Source organism: Scyliorhinus torazame, chromosome 13 (genome assembly GCF_047496885.1).
Source record: "Scyliorhinus torazame isolate Kashiwa2021f chromosome 13, sScyTor2.1, whole genome shotgun sequence".
Lineage (NCBI taxonomy): Eukaryota > Metazoa > Chordata > Chondrichthyes > Carcharhiniformes > Scyliorhinidae > Scyliorhinus > Scyliorhinus torazame.
This window is the reverse complement of record NC_092719.1, coordinates 222389445-222409496: the sequence shown is the minus strand read 5'-3', so window position 1 is coordinate 222409496 and position 20052 is coordinate 222389445.

The window sequence follows — 20052 nt, the reverse complement described above, 5'->3', positions numbered from 1 at the left end:
TGTGTGTGTGTCAGTCTGTGTGACAGTGTGCGTGTTAGTGTATGTGTGTCAGTGTGTGTGTCAGTTTATGTGTCTCAGTATGTGTGTGTCAGTGTGTGTGTGTCAGTGTGTGTGTGTCAATGTGTGTACCAGTGTGTGTGTGTTGCAGAGGGTGTGTGTCAGTGTGTGTGTCAGTGTGTGTATGTGTCATTGTGTGTGTGTGCCAGTGTGTGCCTCAGTGTGTGTGCATCAGTGCGAGTGTCTGTCAGTGTTAGTGTGTGTGTGTCATTGTGTGTGTGTCAGTGTGTGTGTGTGTGTGTCAGTGTGTGTGTCAGTTCGTGTGTGCCAGTGTGTGTGCCAGTGTGCGTGCTAGTTATGTGTGTCAGTGTGCGTGTGTCAGTGTGTGTGGATCAGTGTGTATGTGTCTGTGTGTGTGTCACTGTGTGTGTCAGTGTGTGTGTCAGTGCTGTGTGTCAGTGTATGTGTCAGTTTTTGTGACATTGTGTGTGTCAGTGTGTGTTAGTGTCAGTGTGTGTGTGTCAGTGTGTGTGTGTGTGTCAGTGTTGGTGTCCGTTGTATTTGTCCGTATGTGTGTGTCTGTGTGTGTGTATGTCAGTGCGCGTGTGTCAGTGTGTGTGTCAGTGTGTGTGTGTGACAGTGCATGTGTCAGTGTGTGTGTGTCAGTGCGTGTGTGTCAGTGTGTGTGTGTCAGTGTGTGTATCAGTGTGTGGTTCAGTGTGTAGGTTTCTGTGTGTGTGTCAGTGTGTGCATTAGTGTGTGTGTCGGTTTGTGCGTCAGTGTGTGTGTGTCAGTGTGTGTGTCAGTGTGAGTGTCAGTGCGTGTGTGTCAGTTTGTGTCTCAGTGTGTGTGCGCCAGTGCGAATGTCTGTCAGTGCATGTGTCAGTGTGTGTGTGGCAGTGTGTGTGTGCCATTGTGTCATTGTGTGTGTGCGTCAGAGTTTGTCAGTGTGTGTGTGTCAGTTATTATGTGTCAGTGTGTGTGTGTGTCAGTGTGTGTGTGCGTGCGTCTTCGTTTTTGTCAGTGTGTTTGTGTCAGTGTCTGTGTCAGTGTGGGTGTTTGTCTGTGTGTGTGTGTCAGTGTGTGTATCAGTGTGTGTGTCAGTTTGTGTGTGTCAGTGTGTGTGTGTCAGTGTGTGAGTCAGAGTGTATGTCAGTGTGTGTTCCAGTGTCAGTGCATGTGTCAGTGGGTGGGTGTCATTGTGGGTGGCAGTGTGTGTGTCAATGTGTGTTCATGTCAGTGTGTGTGTGTCAGTGCGTGTGTGTCAGTGTGTGTGTGTCAGTGTGTGCGACAGTGTGTGCGGGTCAGTGTGTATGTGTCAGTGTCTGCGTCAGTGTGTGTGTCGGTGTATGCGTCAGTGTGTGTGTGTCAGTGTGTCTGTCAGAGTGTGTCAGTGCGTTTGTGTTACTGTGTGTGTGTCAGTTATTATGTGTCAGTGTGTGTGTGTGTCAGTGTGTGTGTGCGTGCGTCTTCGTTTGTGTCAGTGTGTTTGTGTCAGTGTCTGTGTCAGTGTGGGTGTTTGTCTGTGTGTGTGTGTCAGTGTGTGTATCAGTTTGTGTGTCAGTTTGTGTGTGTCAGTGTGTGTGTGGCAGTGTGTGAGTCAGAGTGTCTGTCAGTGTGTGTTCCAGTGTCAGTGTGTGTGTCAGTGTGTGAGTGTCAGTGTGTGTGTATGTGTGTTGGTGTCAGTTGTGTGTGTCAGTGCGTGCGTGTCAGTGTGTGTGTCAGTGTGTGTGTGTCAGTGCATGTGTCAGTGCGTGTGTGTCAGTGTGTGTGTCAGTGTGTGTGTGTCAGTGCATGTGTCAGTGGGTGGGTGTCATTGTCGGTGGCAGTGTGTGTGTCAATGTGTGTTTATGTCAGTGTGTGTGTGTCAATGCGTGTGTGTCAGTGTGTGTGTGTCAGTGTGTGTGTCGGTGTATGCGTCAGTGTGTGTGTGTCAGTGTGTGTGTCAGAGTGTGTCAGTGCATTTGTGTTACTGTGTGTGTGGCAGTGTGTGTGTCAGTGTGTGTGTCAGTGTGTGCGTCAGTTTGTGTGTGTCAATGTGTGTGTCAGTGCTTGTGTCAGTGTGTGTTTGTCAGTGTGTGTGTCAGTGTGTGTGTGTCAATGTATGTCTCAGTGTGTATGCGTCAGTGTGAGTGTCTGTCAGTGCATGTGTCAGTGTGTGTGTGGCAGTGTGTGTGTGTCATTGTGGGTGTGCGTCAGTTTGTGTGTGTCAGTTATCGTGTGTCAGTGTGTGTGTGTCAGTCTGTGTGTGTCAGTCTGTGTGTGACAGTGAGTGTCAGTGTTTGTGTGCCAGTGGGTGTGTCAGTCTGTGTGTCAGTGTGTGTTTCAGTGTGTGTCAGTGTGTGTGTCAGTGTGTGTGTGTCAGTGTGTGTGCATCAGTGTGTGTATCAGTGTGTGGGTGAGTGCGTGTGTGTCAGTGTGTGTGTCAGTGTGTGTGTGTCAGTGTGTGTCTCCGTGAGTGTGTCAGTGTGTATGTCAGTGATTGTGTGTCAGTGTGTGTGTGTCAGTGTGTGTAAGTAAGTGTGTGTATCAGTGTGTGTGTCAGTGTGGGTGCGTCAGTGTGTGTATCTGTCAGTGTGTGTGCATTTCAGTGTGTGTTTGTGTCTGTCAGTGTGCGTGTGTGACAGTGTGTGTGTCAGTCTGTGTGTTAGTGTGTGTGTGTGTCAGTCTGTGTGACAGTGTGCGTGTTAGTGTGTGTGTGTCAGTGTGTGTGTCAGTTTGTGTGTCTCAGTATGTGTGTGTCAGTGTGTGTGTGTCAGTGTGTGTGTGTCAATGTGTGTATCAGTGTGTGTGTGTTGCAGAGGGTGTGTGTCAGTGTGTGTGTCAGTGTGTGTATGTGTCAGTGTGTGTGTGTGCCAGTGCGTGTGTGCCAGTGTGTGTCTCAGTGTGTGTGCATCAGTGCGAGTGTCTGTCAGTGTTAGTGTGTGTGTGTAATTGTGTGTGTCAGTTCGTGTGTGCCAGTGTGTGTGCCAGTGTGCGTGCTAGTTATGTGTGTCAGTGTGCGTGTGTCAGTGTGTGTGGATCAGTGTGTATGTGTCAGTGTGTGTGTCAGTGTGTGTGTCAGTGCGTGTTTGTCAGTGTGTGTGTCAGTTTTTGTGACATTGTGTGTGTCAGTGTGTGTGTTAGTGTCAGTGTGTGTGTGTCAGTGTGTGTGTGTGTCAGTGTTGGTGTCCGTTGTATTTGTCCGTATGGGTGTGTCAGTGTGTGTGTATGTCAGTGCGTGTGTGTCAGTGTGTGTGTTAGTGTGTGTGTGTGACAGTGCATGTGTCAGTGTGTGTGTGTCAGTGCATGTGTGTCAGTGTGTGTGTGTCAGTGTGTGTATCAGTGTCTGGTTCAGTGTGTAGGTTTCTGTGTGTGTGTCAGTGTGTGCATTAGTGTGTGTGTCGGTTTGTGCGTCAGTGTGTGTGTGTCAGTGTGTGTGTCAGTGTGAGTGTCAGTGTGTGGGTGAGTGTGTGTGTGTCAGTGTGTGTGTCAGTGCGTGTGTGTCAGTGTGTGTCTCCGTGAGTGTGTCAGTGTGAGTGTCAGTGCGTGTGTGTCAGTGTGTGTGTCAGTTTTTGTGACATTGTGTGTGTCAGTGTGTGTTAGTGTCAGTGTGTGTGTGTCAGTGTGTGTGTGTGTCAGTGTTGGTGTCCGTTGTATTTGTCCGTATGGGTGTGTCAGTGTGTGTGTATGTCAGTGCGTGTGTGTCAGTGTGTGTGTCAGTGTGTGTGTGTGACAGTGCATGTGTCAGTGTGTGTGTGTCAGTGCGTGTGTGTCAGTGTGTGTGTGTCAGTGTGTGTATCAGTGTGTGGTTCAGTGTGTAGGTTTCTGTGTGTCTGTCAGTGTGTGCATTAGTGTGTGTGTCGGTTTGTGCGTCAGTGTGTGTGTGTCAGTGTGTGTGTCAGTGTGAGTGTCAGTGCGTGTGTGTCAGTTTGTGTCTCAGTGTGTGTGCGCCAGTGCGAATGTCTGTCAGTGCATGTGTCAGTGTGTGTGTGGCAGTGTGTGTGTGTCATTGTGTCATTGTGTGTGTGCGTCAGAGTTTGTCAGTGTGTGTGTGTCAGTTATTATGTGTCAGTGTGTGTGTGTGTCAGTGTGTGTGTGCGTGCGTCTTCGTTTTTGTCAGTGTGTTTGTGTCAGTGTCTGTGTCAGTGTGGGTGTTTGTCTGTGTGTGTGTGTCAGTGTGTGTATCAGTGTGTGTGTCAGTTTGTGTGTGTCAGTGTGTGTGTGTGTCAGTGTGTGAGTCAGAGTGTCTGTCAGTGTGTGTTCCAGTGTCAGTGTGTGTGTCAGTGTGTGAGTGTCAGTGTGTGTGTATGTGTGTTGGTGTCAGTTATGTGTGTCAGTGCGTGTGTGTCAGTGTGTGTGTCAGTGTGTGTGTGTCAGTGCATGTGTCAGTGGGTGGGTGTCATTGTGGGTGGCAGTGTGTGTGTCAATGTGTGTTTATGTCAGTGTGTGTGTGTCAGTGCATGTGTGTCAGTGTGTGTGTGTCAGTGTGTGCGACAGTGTGTGCGGGTCAGTGTGTATGTGTCAGTGTCTGCGTCAGCGTGTGTGTCGGTGTATGCGTCAATGTGTGTGTGTCAGTGTGTCTGTCAGAGTGTGTCAGTGCATTTGTCTTACTGTGTGTGTGTCAGTGTATGTGTCAGTGTGTGCGTCAGTTTGTGTGTGTCAATGTGTGTGTCAGTGCTTGTGTCAGTGTGTGTTTGTCAGTGTGTGTCAGTGTGTGTGTCAGTGTATGTGTGTCAGTGTGTGTGCATCAGTGTGTGTATCAGTGTGTGGGTGAGTGTGTCTGTGTGTCAGTGTGTGTGTCAGTGTATGTGTGTCCGTGTGTTTCTCTGTGAATGTGTCAGTGTGTGTGTGTGTGTCAGTGTGTGTGTGTCAGTGTGCGTGTCAGTGTGTGTATGTAAGTGTGTGTATCAGTGTGTGTGTCAGTGTGTGTGCATTAGTGTGTGTATGTGTCAGTGTGTGTGCGTTCCAGTGTGTGTTTGTGTCTGTCAGTGTGCGTGTGTGACAGTGTGTGTGTCAGTCTGTGTGTCAGTGTGTGTGTGTCAGTCTGTGTGACAGTGTGCGTGTTAGTGTGTGTGTGACAGTGTGTGTGGGTCAGTGTGTGTCTGTCAGTGTCTGCGGCAGTGTGTGTATAGGTGTATGCATCAGTGTGTGTGTGTCAATGTGTGTATCTGTGTGTGTGTGTTGCAGAGGGTGTGTGTCAGTGTGTGTGTCAGTGTGTGTATGTGTCATTGTGTGTGTGTGCCAGTGTGTGCCTCAGTGTGTGTGCATCAGTGCGAGTGTCTGTCAGTGTTAGTGTGTGTGTATCATTGTGTGTGTGTCAGTGTGTGTGTGTGTGTGTCAGTGTGTGTGTCAGTTCGTGTGTGCCAGTGTGTGTGCCAGTGTGCGTGCTAGTTATGTGTGTCAGTGTGCGTGTGTCAGTGTGTGTGGATCAGTGTGTATGTGTCTGTGTGTGTGTCAGTGTGTGTGTCAGTGTGTGTGTCAGTGCTGTGTGTCAGTGTATGTGTCAGTTTTTGTGACATTGTGTGTGTCAGTGTGTGTTAGTGTCAGTGTGTGTGTGTCAGTGTGTGTGTGTGTGTCAGTGTTGGTGTCCGTTGTATTTGTCCGTATGTGTGTGTCTGTGTGTGTGTATGTCAGTGCGCGTGTGTCAGTGTGTGTGTCAGTGTGTGTGTGTGACAGTGCATGTGTCAGTGTGTGTGTGTCAGTGCGTGTGTGTCAGTGTGTGTGTGTCAGTGTGTGTATCAGTGTGTGGTTCAGTGTGTAGGTTTCTGTGTGTGTGTCAGTGTGTGCATTAGTGTGTGTGTCGGTTTGTGCGTCAGTGTGTGTGTGTCAGTGTGTGTGTCAGTGTGAGTGTCAGTGCGTGTGTGTCAGTTTGTGTCTCAGTCTGTGTGCGCCAGTGCGAATGTCTGTCAGTGCATGTGTCAGTGTGTGTGTGGCAGTGTGTGTGTGCCATTGTGTCATTGTGTGTGTGCGTCAGAGTTTGTCAGTGTGTGTGTGTCAGTTATTATGTGTCAGTGTGTGTGTGTGTCAGTGTGTGTGTGCGTGCGTCTTCGTTTTTGTCAGTGTGTTTGTGTCAGTGTCTGTGTCAGTGTGGGTGTTTGTCTGTGTGTGTGTGTCAGTGTGTGTATCAGTGTGCGTGTCAGTTTGTGTGTGTCAGTGTGTGTGTGTCAGTGTGTGAGTCAGAGTGTCTGTCAGTGTGTGTTCCAGTGTCAGTGCATGTGTCAGTGGGTGGGTGTCATTGTGGGTGGCAGTGTGTGTGTCAATGTGTGTTCATGTCAGTGTGTGTGTGTCAGTGCGTGTGTGTCAGTGTGTGTGTGTCAGTGTGTGCGACAGTGTGTGCGGGTCAGTGTGTATGTGTCAGTGTCTGCGTCAGTGTGTGTGTCGGTGTATGCGTCAGTGTGTGTGTGTCAGTGTGTCTGTCAGAGTGTGTCAGTGCGTTTGTGTTACTGTGTGTGTGTCAGTTATTATGTGTCAGTGTGTGTGTGTGTCAGTGTGTGTGTGCGTGCGTCTTCGTTTGTGTCAGTGTGTTTGTGTCAGTGTCTGTGTCAGTGTGGGTGTTTGTCTGTGTGTGTGTGTCAGTGTGTGTATCAGTTTGTGTGTCAGTTTGTGTGTGTCAGTGTGTGTGTGGCAGTGTGTGAGTCAGAGTGTCTGTCAGTGTGTGTTCCAGTGTCAGTGTGTGTGTCAGTGTGTGAGTGTCAGTGTGTGTGTATGTGTGTTGGTGTCAGTTGTGTGTGTCAGTGCATGCGTGTCAGTGTGTGTGTCAGTGTGTGTGTGTCAGTGCATGTGTCAGTGCGTGTGTGTCAGTGTGTGTGTCAGTGTGTGTGTGTCAGTGCATGTGTCAGTGGGTGGGTGTCATTGTCGGTGGCAGTGTGTGTGTCAATGTGTGTTTATGTCAGTGTGTGTGTGTCAATGCGTGTGTGTCAGTGTGTGTGTGTCAGTGTGTGTGTCGGTGTATGCGTCAGTGTGCGTGTGTCAGTGTGTGTGTCAGAGTGTGTCAGTGCATTTGTGTTACTGTGTGTGTGGCAGTGTGTGTGTCAGTGTGTGTGTCAGTGTGTGCGTCAGTTTGTGTGTGTCAATGTGTGTGTCAGTGCTTGTGTCAGTGTGTGTTTGTCAGTGTGTGTGTCAGTGTGTGTGTGTCAATGTATGTCTCAGTGTGTATGCGTCAGTGTGAGTGTCTGTCAGTGCATGTGTCAGTGTGTGTGTGGCAGTGTGTGTGTGTCATTGTGGGTGTGCGTCAGTGTGTGTGTGTCAGTTATCGTGTGTCAGTGTGTGTGTGTCAGTCTGTGTGTGTCAGTCTGTGTGTGACAGTGAGTGTCAGTGTTTGTGTGCCAGTGGGTGTGTCAGTCTGTGTGTCAGTGTGTGTTTCAGTGTGTGTCAGTGTGTGTGTCAGTGTGTGTGTGTCAGTGTGTGTGCATCAGTGTGTGTATCAGTGTGTGGGTGAGTGCGTGTGTGTCAGTGTGTGTGTCAGTGTGTGTGTGTCAGTGTGTGTCTCCGTGAGTGTGTCAGTGTGTATGTCAGTGATTGTGTGTCAGTGTGTGTGTGTGTCAGTGTGTGTATGTAAGTGTGTGTATCAGTGTGTGTGTCAGTGTGGGTGCGTCAGTGTGTGTATCTGTCAGTGTGTGTGCATTTCAGTGTGTGTTTGTGTCTGTCAGTGTGCGTGTGTGACAGTGTGTGTGTCAGTCTGTGTGTTAGTGTGTGTGTGTGTCAGTCTGTGTGACAGTGTGCGTGTTAGTGTGTGTGTGTCAGTGTGTGTGTCAGTTTGTGTGTCTCAGTATGTGTGTGTCAGTGTGTGTGTGTCAGTGTGTGTGTGTCAATGTGTGTATCAGTGTGTGTGTTTTGCAGAGGGTGTGTGTCAGTGTGTGTGTCAGTGTGTGTATGTGTCAGTGTGTGTGTGTGCCAGTGCGTGTGTGCCAGTGTGTGTCTCAGTGTGTGTGCATCAGTGCGAGTGTCTGTCAGTGTTAGTGTGTGTGTGTAATTGTGTGTGTGTCAGTGTGTGTGTGTGTGTCAGTGTGTGTGTCAGTTCGTGTGTGCCAGTGTGTGTGCCAGTGTGCGTGCTAGTTATGTGTGTCAGTGTGCGTGTGTCAGTGTGTGTGGATCAGTGTGTATGTGTCAGTGTGTGTGTCAGTGTGTGTGTCAGTGCGTGTGTGTCAGTGTGTGTGTCAGTTTTTGTGACATTGTGTGTGTCAGTGTGTGTGTTAGTGTCAGTGTGTGTGTGTCAGTGTGTGTGTGTGTCAGTGTTGGTGTCCGTTGTATTTGTCCGTATGGGTGTGTCAGTGTGTGTGTATGTCAGTGCGTGTGTGTCAGTGTGTGTGTTAGTGTGTGTGTGTGACAGTGCATGTGTCAGTGTGTGTGTGTCAGTGCATGTGTGTCAGTGTGTGTGTGTCAGTGTGTGTATCAGTGTCTGGTTCAGTGTGTAGGTTTCTGTGTGTGTGTCAGTGTGTGCATTAGTGTGTGTGTCGGTTTGTGCGTCAGTGTGTGTGTGTCAGTGTGTGTGTCAGTGTGAGTGTCAGTGTGTGGGTGAGTGTGTGTGTGTCAGTGTGTGTGTCAGTGCGTGTGTGTCAGTGTGTGTCTCCGTGAGTGTGTCAGTGTGAGTGTCAGTGCGTGTGTGTCAGTGTGTGTGTCAGTTTTTGTGACATTGTGTGTGTCAGTGTGTGTTAGTGTCAGTGTGTGTGTGTCAGTGTGTGTGTGTGTCAGTGTTGGTGTCCGTTGTATTTGTCCGTATGGGTGTGTCAGTGTGTGTGTATGTCAGTGCGTGTGTGTCAGTGTGTGTGTCAGTGTGTGTGTGTGACAGTGCATGTGTCAGTGTGTGTGTGTCAGTGCGTGTGTGTCAGTGTGTGTGTGTCAGTGTGTGTATCAGTGTGTGGTTCAGTGTGTAGGTTTCTGTGTGTCTGTCAGTGTGTGCATTAGTGTGTGTGTCGGTTTGTGCGTCAGTGTGTGTGTGTCAGTGTGTGTGTCAGTGTGAGTGTCAGTGCGTGTGTGTCAGTTTGTGTCTCAGTGTGTGTGCGCCAGTGCGAATGTCTGTCAGTGCATGTGTCAGTGTGTGTGTGGCAGTGTGTGTGTGTCATTGTGTCATTGTGTGTGTGCGTCAGAGTTTGTCAGTGTGTGTGTGTCAGTTATTATGTGTCAGTGTGTGTGTGTGTCAGTGTGTGTGTGCGTGCGTCTTCGTTTTTGTCAGTGTGTTTGTGTCAGTGTCTGTGTCAGTGTGGGTGTTTGTCTGTGTGTGTGTGTCAGTGTGTGTATCAGTGTGTGTGTCAGTTTGTGTGTGTCAGTGTGTGTGTGTGTCAGTGTGTGAGTCAGAGTGTCTGTCAGTGTGTGTTCCAGTGTCAGTGTGTGTGTCAGTGTGTGAGTGTCAGTGTGTGTGTATGTGTGTTGGTGTCAGTTATGTGTGTCAGTGCGTGTGTGTCAGTGTGTGTGTCAGTGTGTGTGTGCCAGTGCATGTGTCAGTGCGTGTGTGTCAGTGTGTGTGTCAGTGTGTGTGTGTCAGTGCATGTGTCAGTGGGTGGGTGTCATTGTGGGTGGCTGTGTGTGTCAATGTGTGTTTATGTCAGTGTGTGTGTGTCAGTGCATGTGTGTCAGTGTGTGTGTGTCAGTGTGTGCGACAGTGTGTGCGGGTCAGTGTGTATGTGTCAGTGTCTGCGTCAGCGTGTGTGTCGGTGTATGCGTCAATGTGTGTGTGTCAGTGTGTCTGTCAGAGTGTGTCAGTGCATTTGTGTTACTGTGTGTGTGTCAGTGTGTGTGTCAGTGTGTGCGTCAGTTTGTGTGTGTCAATGTGTGTGTCAGTGCTTGTGTCAGTGTGTGTTTGTCAGTGTGTGTCAGTGTGTGTGTCAGTGTGTGTGTGTCAGTGTGTGTGCATCAGTGTGTGTATCAGTGTGTGGGTGAGTGTGTGTGTGTGTCAGTGTGTGTGTCAGTGTGTGTGTGTCCGTGTGTTTTTCTGTGAATGTGTCAGTGTGTGTGTGTGTGTCAGTGTGTGTGTGTCAGTGTGCGTGTCAGTGTGTGTATGTAAGTGTGTGTATCAGTGTGTGTGTCAGTGTGTGTGCATTAGTGTGTGTATGTGTCAGTGTGTGTGCGTTCCAGTGTGTGTTTGTTTCTGTCAGTGTGCGTGTGTGACAGTGTGTGTGTCAGTCTGTGTGTCAGTGTGTGTGTGTGTCAGTCTGTGTGACAGTGTGCGTGTTAGTGTGTGTGTGACAGTGTGTGTGGGTCAGTGTGTATGTGTCAGTGTCTGCGGCAGTGTGTGTATCGGTGTATGCATCAGTGTGTGTGTGTCAGTGTGTGTGTCAGTGCGTGTGTGTGTCACTGTGTGTGTGTCAATCTGTTCGTCAGTGTGTGTGTCGGTGTGTGCGTCAGTGTGTGTGTGTCAGTGCATGTGTCTGTCAGTGCATGTGTCAGTGTGTGTGTCAGTGTGTGTGTGTCAGTGTGTGTGTGTGTCAGTGTGTGTGTGTCAGTGTGTGTCTCCGTGAGTGTGTCAGTGTGTGTGTCAGTGAGTGTGTGTCAGTGTGTGTGTGTCAGTGTGTGTATGTAAGTGTGTGTATCAGTGTGTGTGTCAGTGTGTGTGCGTCAGTGTGTGTATGTGTCAGTGTGTGTACGTTTCAGTGTGTGTTTGTGTCTGTCAGTGTGCGTGTGTGACAGTGTGTGTGTCAGTCTGTGTGTCAGTGTGTGTGTGTGTCAGTCTGTGTGACAGTGTGCGTGTTCGTGTGTGTGTGTCAGTGTGTGTGTCAGTTTGTGTGTCTCAGTATGTGTGTGCCAGTGTGTGTGTGTCAGTGTGTGTGTGTCAATGTGTGTATCAGTGTGTGTGTGTGTTGCAGAGGGTGTGTGTCAGTGGGTGTCAGTGTGTGTATGTGTCAGTGTGTGTGTGTGTCAGTGTGTGTGTCAGTGTGTGTGTCAGCTCGTCTGTGTCGTTATGTGTGTGTCAGTGTGCAATGCTAGTTATGTGTGTCAGTGTGCGTGTGTCAGTGTGTGTGGATCAGTGTGTATGTGTCTGTGTGTGTGTCAGTGTGTGTGTCAGTGTGTGTGTCAGTGCGTGTGTGTCAGTGTGTGTGTCAGTTTTTGTGACATTGTGTGTGTCAGTGTGTGTGTTAGTGTCAGTGTGTATGTGTCAGTGTGTGTGTGTGTCAGTGTTGGTGTCCGTTGTATTTGTCCGTATGGGTGTGTCAGTGTGTGTGTATGTCAGTGTGTGTGTGTTAGTGTGTGTGTGTGACAGTGCATGTGTCAGTATGTGTGTGTCAGTGCGTGTGTGTCAGTGTGTGTGTGTCAGTGTGTGTATCAGTGTCTGGTTCAGTGTGTAGGTTTCTGTGTGTGTTTCAGTGTGTGCATTAGTGTGTGTGTCGGTTTGTGCGTCAGTGTGTGTGTGTCAGTGTGTGTCAGTGTGAGTGTCAGTGTGTGGGTGAGTGTGTGTGTGTCAGTGTGTGTGTCAGTGTGTGTGTGTCAGTGTGTGTCTCCGTGAGTGTGTCAGTGCGTGTGTGTCAGTGTGTGTGTCAGTTTTTGTGACATTGTGTGTGTCAGTGTGTGTTAGTGTCAGTGTGTGTGTCAGTGTGTGCGTCAGTTTGTGTGTGTCAATGTGTGTGTCAGTGCTTGTGTCAGGGTAGTTATTATGGGAGAAGGGTAGTTATTATGGGAGACTTTAACTTTCCAAATATTGACTGGAAAAGATATAGTTCGAGTACAATAGATGGGTCGTTTTTTGTACAGTGTGTGCAGGAGGGTTTCCTGAAACAATATGTTGACAGGCCAACAAGAGGCGAGGCCACGTTGGATTTGGTTTTGGGTAATGAACCAGGCCAGGTGTTGGATTTGGAGGTAGGAGAGCACTTTGGGGACAGTGACCACAATTCGGTGACGTTTACGTTAATGATGGAAAGGGATAAGTATACACCGCAGGGCAAGAGTTATAGCTGGGGGAAGGGCAATTATGATGCCATTAGACGTGACTTGGGGGGGATAAGGTGGAGAAGTAGGCTGCAAGTGTTGGGCACACTGGATAAGTGGGGCTTGTTCAAGGATCAGCTACTGCGTGTTCTTGATAAGTATGTACCGGTCAGACAGGGAGGAAGGCGTCGAGCGAGGGAACCGTGGTTTACAAGGGAAGTGGAATCTCTTGTTAAGAGGAAGAAGGAGGCCTATGTGAAGATGAAATGTGAAGTTTCGGTTGGGGCGATGGATAGTTACAAGGTAGCGAGGAAGGATCTAAAGAGAGAGCGAAGACGAGCAAGGAGGGGACATGAGAAGTATTTGGCAGGAAGGATCAAGGAAAACCCTAAAGCTTTCTATAGGTATGTCAGGAATAAGCGAATGACTAGGGAAAGAGTAGGACCAGTCAAGGACAGGGATGGGAAATTGTGTGTGGAGTCTGAAGAGATAGGCGAGATACTAAATGAATATTTTTCGTCAGTATTCACTCAGGAAAAAGATAATGTTGTGGAGGAGAATGCTGAGCCCCAGGCTAATAGAATAGATGGCATTGAGGTACGTAGGGAAGAGGTGTTGGCAATTCTGGACAGGCTGAAAATAGATAAGTCCCCGGGACCTGATGGGATTTATCCTAGGATTCTATGGGAGGCCAGGGAAGAGATTGCTGGACCTTTGGCTTTGATTTTTATGTCATCATTGGCTACAGGAATAGTGCCAGAGGACTGGAGGACAGCAAATGTGGTCCCTTTGTTCAAAAAGGGGAGCAGAGACAACCCCGGCAACTATAGACCGGTGAGCCTCACGTCTGTAGTGGGTAAAGTCTTGGAGGGGATTATAAGGGACAAGATTTATAATCATCTAGATAGGAATGATATGATCAGGGATAGTCAGCATGGCTTTGTGAAGGGTAGGTCATGCCTCACAAACCTTATTGAGTTCTTTGAGAAGGTGACTGAACAGGTAGACGAGGGTAGAGCAGTTGATGTGGTGTATATGGATTTCAGCAAAGCGTTTGATAAGGTTCCCCACGGTAGGCTATTGCAAAAAATACGGAGGCTGGGGATTAAGGGTGATTTAGAGATGTGGATCAGAAATTGGCTAGCTGAAAGAAGACAGAGGGTGGTGGTTGATGGGAAATGTTCAGAATGGAGTACAGTCACAAGTGGAGTACCACAAGGATCTGTTCTGGGGCCGTTGCTGTTTGTCATTTTTATCAATGACCTAGAGGAAGGCACAGAAGGGTGGGTGGGTAAATTTGCAGATGATACTAAAGTCGGTGGTGTTGTCGATAGTGTGGAAGGATGTAGCAGGTTACAGAGGGATATAGATAAGCTGCAGAGCTGGGCTGAGAGGTGGCAAATGGAGTTTAATGTAGAGAAGTGTGAGGTGATTCACTTTGGAAGGAATAACAGGAATGCGGAATATTTGGCTAATGGTAAAGTTCTTGAAAGTGTGGCTGAGCAGAGGGATCTAGGTGTCCATGTACATAGATCCCTGAAAGTTGCCACCCAGGTTGATAGGGTTGTGAAGAAGGCCTATGGAGTGTTGGCCTTTATTGGTAGAGGGATTGAGTTCCGGAGTCGGGAGGTCATGTTGCAGCTGTACAGAACTCTGGTCCGGCCGCATTTGGAGTATTGCGTACAGTTCTGGTCACCGCATTATAGGAAGGACGTGGAGGCTTTGGAGCGGGTGCAGAGGAGGTTTACCAGGATGTTGCCTGGTATGGAGGGAAAATCTTATGAGGAAAGGCTGACGGACTTGAGGTTGTTTTCGTTGGAGAGAAGAAGGTTAAGAGGAGACTTAATAGAGGCATACAAAATGATCAGGGGGTTGGATAGGGTGGACAGTGAGAGCCTTCTCCCGCGGATGGATATGGCTGGCACGAGGGGACATAACTTTAAACTGAGGGGTAATAGATATAGGACAGAGGTCAGAGGTAGGTTCTTTACGCAAAGAGTAGTGAGGCCGTGGAATGCCCTACCTGCTACAGTAGTGAACTCGCCAACATTGAGGGCATTTAAAAGTTTATTGGATAAACATATGGATGATAATGGCATAGTGTAGGTTAGATGGCTTTTGTTTCGGTGCAACATCGTGGGCCGAAGGGCCTGTACTGCGCTGTATTGTTCTATGTTCTATGTTCTATGTTCTATGTCAGTGTGTATTTTTCAGTGTGTGTGTCAGTGTGTGTGTGTCAATGTATGTCTCAGTGTGTGTGCGTCAGTGTGAGTGTCTGTCAGTGCATGTGTCAGAGTGTGTGGCAGTGTGTGTGTGTCATTGTGAGTGTGGGTCAGTGTGTGTGTGTCAGTTTTCGTGTGTCAGTATGTGTGTGTCAGTGTGTGTGTGTCAGTCTGTGTGTGTCAGTCTGTGTGTGACAGTGAGTGTCAGTGTTTGTGTGCCAGTGGGTGTGTCAGTCTGTGTGTCAGTGTGTGTTTCAGTGTGTGTCAGTGTGTGTGTCAGTGTGTGTGTGTCAGTGTGTGTGCATCAGTGTGTGTATCAGTGTGTGGGTGAGTGTGTGAGTGTCAGTGTGTGTGTCAGTGTGTGTGTGTCCGTGTGTTTCTCTGTGAATGTGTCAGTGTGTGCGTGTGTGTCAGTGTGTGTGTGTCAGTGTGCGTGTCAGTGTGTGTATGTAAGTGTGTGCATCAGTGTGTGTCAGTGTGTGTGCGTTAGTGTGTGTATGTGTCAGTGTGTGTGCGTTTCAGTGTGTGTTTGTGTCTGTCAGTGTGCGTGTGTGACAGTGTGTGTGTCAGTCTGTGTGTCAGTGTGTGTGTGTGTCAGTCTGTGTGACAGTGTGCGTGTTAGTGTGTGTGTGACAGTGTGTGTGGGTCAGTGTGTGTGTGTCAGTGTCTGCGGCAGTGTGTGTATCGGTTTATGCATCAGTGTGTGTGTGTCAGTGTGTGTGTGTCAGTGCGTGTGTGTGTCACTGTGTGTGTGTCAATCTGTTCGTCAGTGTGTGTGTCGGTGTGTGCGTCAGTGTGTGTGTGTCAGTGCATGTGTCTGTCAGTGCATGTGTCAGTGTGTGTGTCAGTGTGTGTGTGTCAGTGTGTGTGTGTGTCAGTGTGTGTGTGTCAGTGTGTGTCTCCGTGAGGGTGTCAGTGTGTGTGTCAGTGAGTGTGTGTCAGTGTGTGTGTGTCAGTGTGTGTATGTAAGTGTGTGTATCAGTGTGTGTGTCAGTGTGTGTGCGTCAGTGTGTGTATGTGTCAGTGTGTGTACGTTTCAGTGTGTGTTTGTGTCTGTCAGTGTGCGTGTGTGTGTCAGTCTGTGTGTCAGTGTGTGTGTGTGTCAGTCTGTGTGACAGTGTGCGTGTTCGTGTGTGTGTGTCAGTGTGTGTGTCAGTTTGTGTGTCTCAGTATGTGTGTGTCAGTGTGTGTGTGTCAGTGTGTGTGTGTCAATGTGTGTATCAGTGTGTGTGTGTTGCAGAGGGTGTGTGTCAGTGGGTGTCAGTGTGTGTATGTGTCAGTGTGTGTGTGTGTCAGTGTGTGTGTGTCAGTGTGTGTGTCAGCTCGTCTGTGTCGTTATGTGTGTGTCAGTGTGCAATGCTAGTTATGTGTGTCAGTGTGTGTGTGTCAGTGTGTGTGGATCAGTGTGTATGTGTCTGTGTGTGTGTCAGTGTGTGTGTCAGTGCGTGTGTGTGTCACTGTGTGTGTGTCAATCTGTTCGTCAGTGTGTGTGTCGGTGTGTGCGTCAGTGTGAGTGTGTCAGTGCATGTGTCTGTCAGTGCATGTGTCAGTGTGTGTGTCAGTGTGTGTGTGTCAGTGTGTGTGTGTGTCAGTGTGTGTGTGTCAGTGTGTGTCTCCGTGAGGGTGTCAGTGTGTGTGTCAGTGAGTGTGTGTCAGTGTGTGTGTGTCAGTGTGTGTATGTAAGTGTGTGTATCAGTGTGTGTGTCAGTGTGTGTGCGTCAGTGTGTGTATGTGTCAGTGTGTGTACGTTTCAGTGTGTGTTTGTGTCTGTCAGTGTGCGTGTGTGTGTCAGTCTGTGTGTCAGTGTGTGTGTGTGGCAGTCTGTGTGACAGTGTGCGTGTTCGTGTGTGTGTGTCAGTGTGTGTGTCAGTTTGTGTGTCTCAGTATGTGTGTGTCAGTGTGTGTGTGTCAGTGTGTGTGTGTCAATGTGTGTATCAGTGTGTGTGTGTTGCAGAGGGTGTGTGTCAGTGGGTGTCAGTGTGTGTATGTGTCAGTGTGTGTGTGTGTCAGTGTGTGTGTGTCAGTGTGTGTGTCAGCTCGTCTGTGTCGTTATGTGTGTGTCAGTGTGCAATGCTAGTTATGTGTGTCAGTGTGCGTGTGTCAGTGTGTGTGGATCAGTGTGTATGTGTCTGTGTGTGTGTCAGTGTGTGTGTCAGTGTGTGTGTCAGTGCGTGTGTGTCAGTGTGTGTGTCAGTTTTTGTGACATTGTGTGTGTCAGTGTGTATGTTAGTGTCAGTGTGTATGTGTCAGTGTGTGTGTGTGTCAGTGTTGGTGTCCGTTGTATTTGTCCGTATGGGTGTGTCAGTGTGTGTGTATGTCAGTGTGTGTGTGTTAGTGTGTGTGTGTGACAGTGCATGTGTCAGTGTGTGTGTGTCAGTGCGTGTGTGTCAGTGTGTGTGTGTCAGTGTGTGTATCAGTGTCTGGTTCAGTGTGTAGGTTTCTGTGTGTGTGTCAGTGTGTGCATTAGTGTGTGTGTCGGTTTGTGCGTCAGTGTGTGTATGTCAGTGTGTGTGTCAGTGTGAGTGTCAGTGTGTGGGTGAGTGTGTGTGTGTCAGTGTGTGTGTCAGTGTGTGTGTGTCAGTGTGTGTCTCCGAGAGTGTGTCAGTGTGAGTGTCAGTGCGTGTGTGTCAGTGTGTGTGTCAGTTTTTGTGACATTGTGTGTGTCAGTGTGTGTTAGTGTCAGTGTGTGTGTGTCAGTGTGTGTGTGTGTCAGTGTTGGTGTCCGTTGTATTTGTCCGTATGGGTGTGTCAGTGTGTGTGTATGTCAGTGCGTGTGTGTCAGTGTGTGTGTCAGTGTGTGTGTGTGACAGTGCATGTGTCAGTGTGTGTGTGTCAGTGCGTGTGTGTCTGTGTGTGTGTGTCAGTGTGTGTATCAGTGTGTGGTTCAGTTTGTAGGTTTCTGTGTGTCTGTCAGTGTGTGCATTAGTGTGTGTGTCGGTTTGTGCGTCAGTGTGTGTGTGTCAGTGTGTGTGTCAGTGTGAGTGTCAGTGCGTGTGTGTCAGTTTGTGTCTCAGTGTGTGTGCGCCAGTGCGAATGTCTGTCAGTGCATGTGTCAGTGTGTGTGTGGCAGTGTGTGTGTGTCATTGTGTGTGTGCGTCAGAGTTTGTCAGTGTGTGTGTGTCAGTTATTATGTGTCAGTGTGTGTGTGTCAGTGTGTGTGTGTGTGCGTCTTCGTTTTTGTCAGTGTGTTTGTGTCAGTGTCTGTGTCAGTGTGGGTGTTTGTCTGTGTGTGTGTGTCAGTGTGTGTATCAGTGTGTGTGTCAGTTTGTGTGTGTCAGTGTGTGTGTGTCAGTGTGTGAGTCAGAGTGTCTGTCAGTGTGTGTTCCAGTGTCAGTGTGTGTGTCACTGTGTGAGTGTCAGTGTGTGTGTATGTGTGTTGGTGTCAGTTATGTGTGTCAGTGCGTGTGTGTCAGTGTGTGTGTGCCAGTGCATGTGTCAGTGCGTGTGTGTCAGTGTGTGTGTCAGTGTGTGTGTGTCAGTGCATGTGTCAGTGGGTGGGTGTCATTGTGGGTGGCAGTGTGTGTGCCAATGTGTGTTTATGTCAGTGTGTGTATGTCAGTGCGTGTGTGTCAGTGTGTGTGTGTCAGTGTGTGCGACAGTGTGTGCGGGTCAGTGTGTATGTGTCAGTGTCTGCGTCAGTGTGTGTGTCGGTGTATGCGTCAATGTGTGTGTGTCAGTGTGTCTGTCAGAGTGTGTCAGTGCGTTTGTGTTACTGTGTGTGTGTCAGTGTGTGTGTCAGTGTGTGCGTCAGTTTGTGTGTGTCAATGTGTGTCAGTGCTTGTGTCAGTGTGTGTTTGTCAGTGTGTGTGTCAGTGTGTGTGTGTCAATGTATGTCTCAGTGTGTGTGCGTCAGTGTGAGTGTCTGTCAGTGCATGTGTCAGAGTGTGTGGCAGTGTGTGTGTGTCATTGTGAGTGTGGGTCAGTGTGTGTGCGTCAGTTATCGTGTGTCAGTGTGTGTGTGTCAGTGTGTGTGTGTCAGTGTGTGTGTGTCAGTCTGTGTGTGACAGTGAGTGTCAGTGTTTGTGTGCCAGTGGGTGTGTCAGTCTGTGTGTCAGTGTGTGTTTCAGTGTGTGTCAGTGTGTGTGTCAGTGTGTGTGTGTCAGTGTGTGTGCATCAGTGTGTGTATCAGTGTGTGGGTGAGTGTGTGTGTGTCAGTGTGTGTGTGTCCGTGTGTTTTTCCGTGAGTGTGTCAGTGTGTGTGTGTGTGTCAGTGTGTGTCTGTCAGTGTGTGTATGTAAGTGTGTGTATCAGTGTGTGTGTGTCAGTGTGTGTGCGTTAGTGTGTGTATGTGTCAGTGTGTGTGCGTTTCAGTGTGTGTTTGTGTCTGTCAGTGTGCGTGTGTGACAGTGTGTGTGTCAGTCTGTGTGTCAGTGTGTGTGTGTGTCAGTCTGTGTGACAGTGTGCGTGTTAGTGTGTGTGTGACAGTGTGTGTGTCAGTGTGTATGTGTCAGTGTCTGCGGCAGTGTGTGTATCGGTGTATGCATCAGTGTGTGTGTGTCAGTGTGTGTGTCAGTGCGTGTGTCAGTGTGTGTGTGTGTCACTGTGTGTGTGTCAATCTGTTCGTCAATGTGTGTGTCGGTGTGTGCGTCAGTGTGTGTGTGTCAGTGCATGTGTCTGTCAGTGCATGTGTCAGTGTGTGTGTCAGTGTGTGTGTGTCAGTGTGTGTGTGTGTCAGTGTGTGTGTGTCAGTGTGTGCCTCCGTGAGTGTGTCAGTGTGTGTGTCAGTGAGTGTGTGTCAGTGTGTGTGTGTCAGTGTGTGTATGTAAGTGTGTGTATCAGTGTGTGTGTCAGTGTGTGTGCGTCAGTGTGTGTATGTGTCAGTGTGTGTGCGTTTCAGTGCGTGTTTGTGTCTGTCAGTGTGCGTGTGTGACAGTGTGTGTGTCAGTCTGTGTGTCCGTGTGTGTGTGTGTCAGTCTGTGTGACAGTGTGCGTGTGTGTGTGTGTGTCAGTGTGTGTGTCAGTTTGTGTGTCTCAGTATGTGTGTGTCAGTGTGTGTGTGTCAGTGTGTGTGTCAATGTGTGTATCAGTGTGTGTGTGCTGCAGAGGGTGTGTGTCTGTGTGTGTGTCAGTGTGTGTATGTGTCAGTGTGTGTGTGTGTCAGTGTGTGTGTGTCAGTGTGTGTGTCAGCTCGTCTGTGTCGTTATGTGTGTGTCAGTGTGCAATGCTAGTTATGTGTGTCAGTATGTGTGAGTCTGTGTGTGTATCTGTGTGTGTTTGTCAGTGTGTGTGTGTGTGTTGGTGTCAGTTGTGTGTGTCAGTGCATGTGTCAGTGTGTGTTTGTGGCAGTGCGTGTGTGCCAGTGCGTGTGTGTCAGTGTGTGTGTGTCAGTGCATGTGTCAGTGTGTGTTTGTTTCAGTGCGTGTGTGTCAGTGTGTGTGTGTGTGTGTCAGTGCGTGCGACAGTGCGTGTGGGTCAGTGTGTATGTTTCAGTGTCTGCGGCAATGTTTGTATCGGTGTATGCATCAGTGTGTGTGTGTCAGTGTGTGTGTCAGTGCGTGTGTGTGTCACTGTGTGTGTGTCAGTCTGTACGTCAGTGTGTGTGTTGGTGTGTGCGTGAGAGTGTCTGTGTCAGTGTTTGTGTCAGTGCGTGTGTGTCTGTGTGTGTCTCAGTGTATGTGCGTCAGTGCTTGTGTCTGTCAGTGCATGAGATAGTGGGTGTGTGGCAATGTGTGTGTGCCATTGTGAGTGTGCGTCAGTGTCTGTCAGTGAGTGTGTGTCTGTTATTGTGTGTCAGTGTGTGCGTGTCAGTGCTTGTGAAGCAGTGTGTATGTCAGCTCGTGTGTGTCACTATGTGTGTCTGTGTGTTAGTGTGTCAGTGTGTGTGTCAGTGTGTGTGTGTGTCAGTGTGTTAGTGTGTCAGTGTGTGTCAGTGTTGGTCAGTGTGTGTGTGTGTGTCAGTATGTGTGTGTGAGTATGTGTGTGTCAGTGTGTGGGTTAGTTAGGTGTGTCAGTATGTGTGTGTCAGAATGTGTGTCTTAGTGTGTGTGTGTCT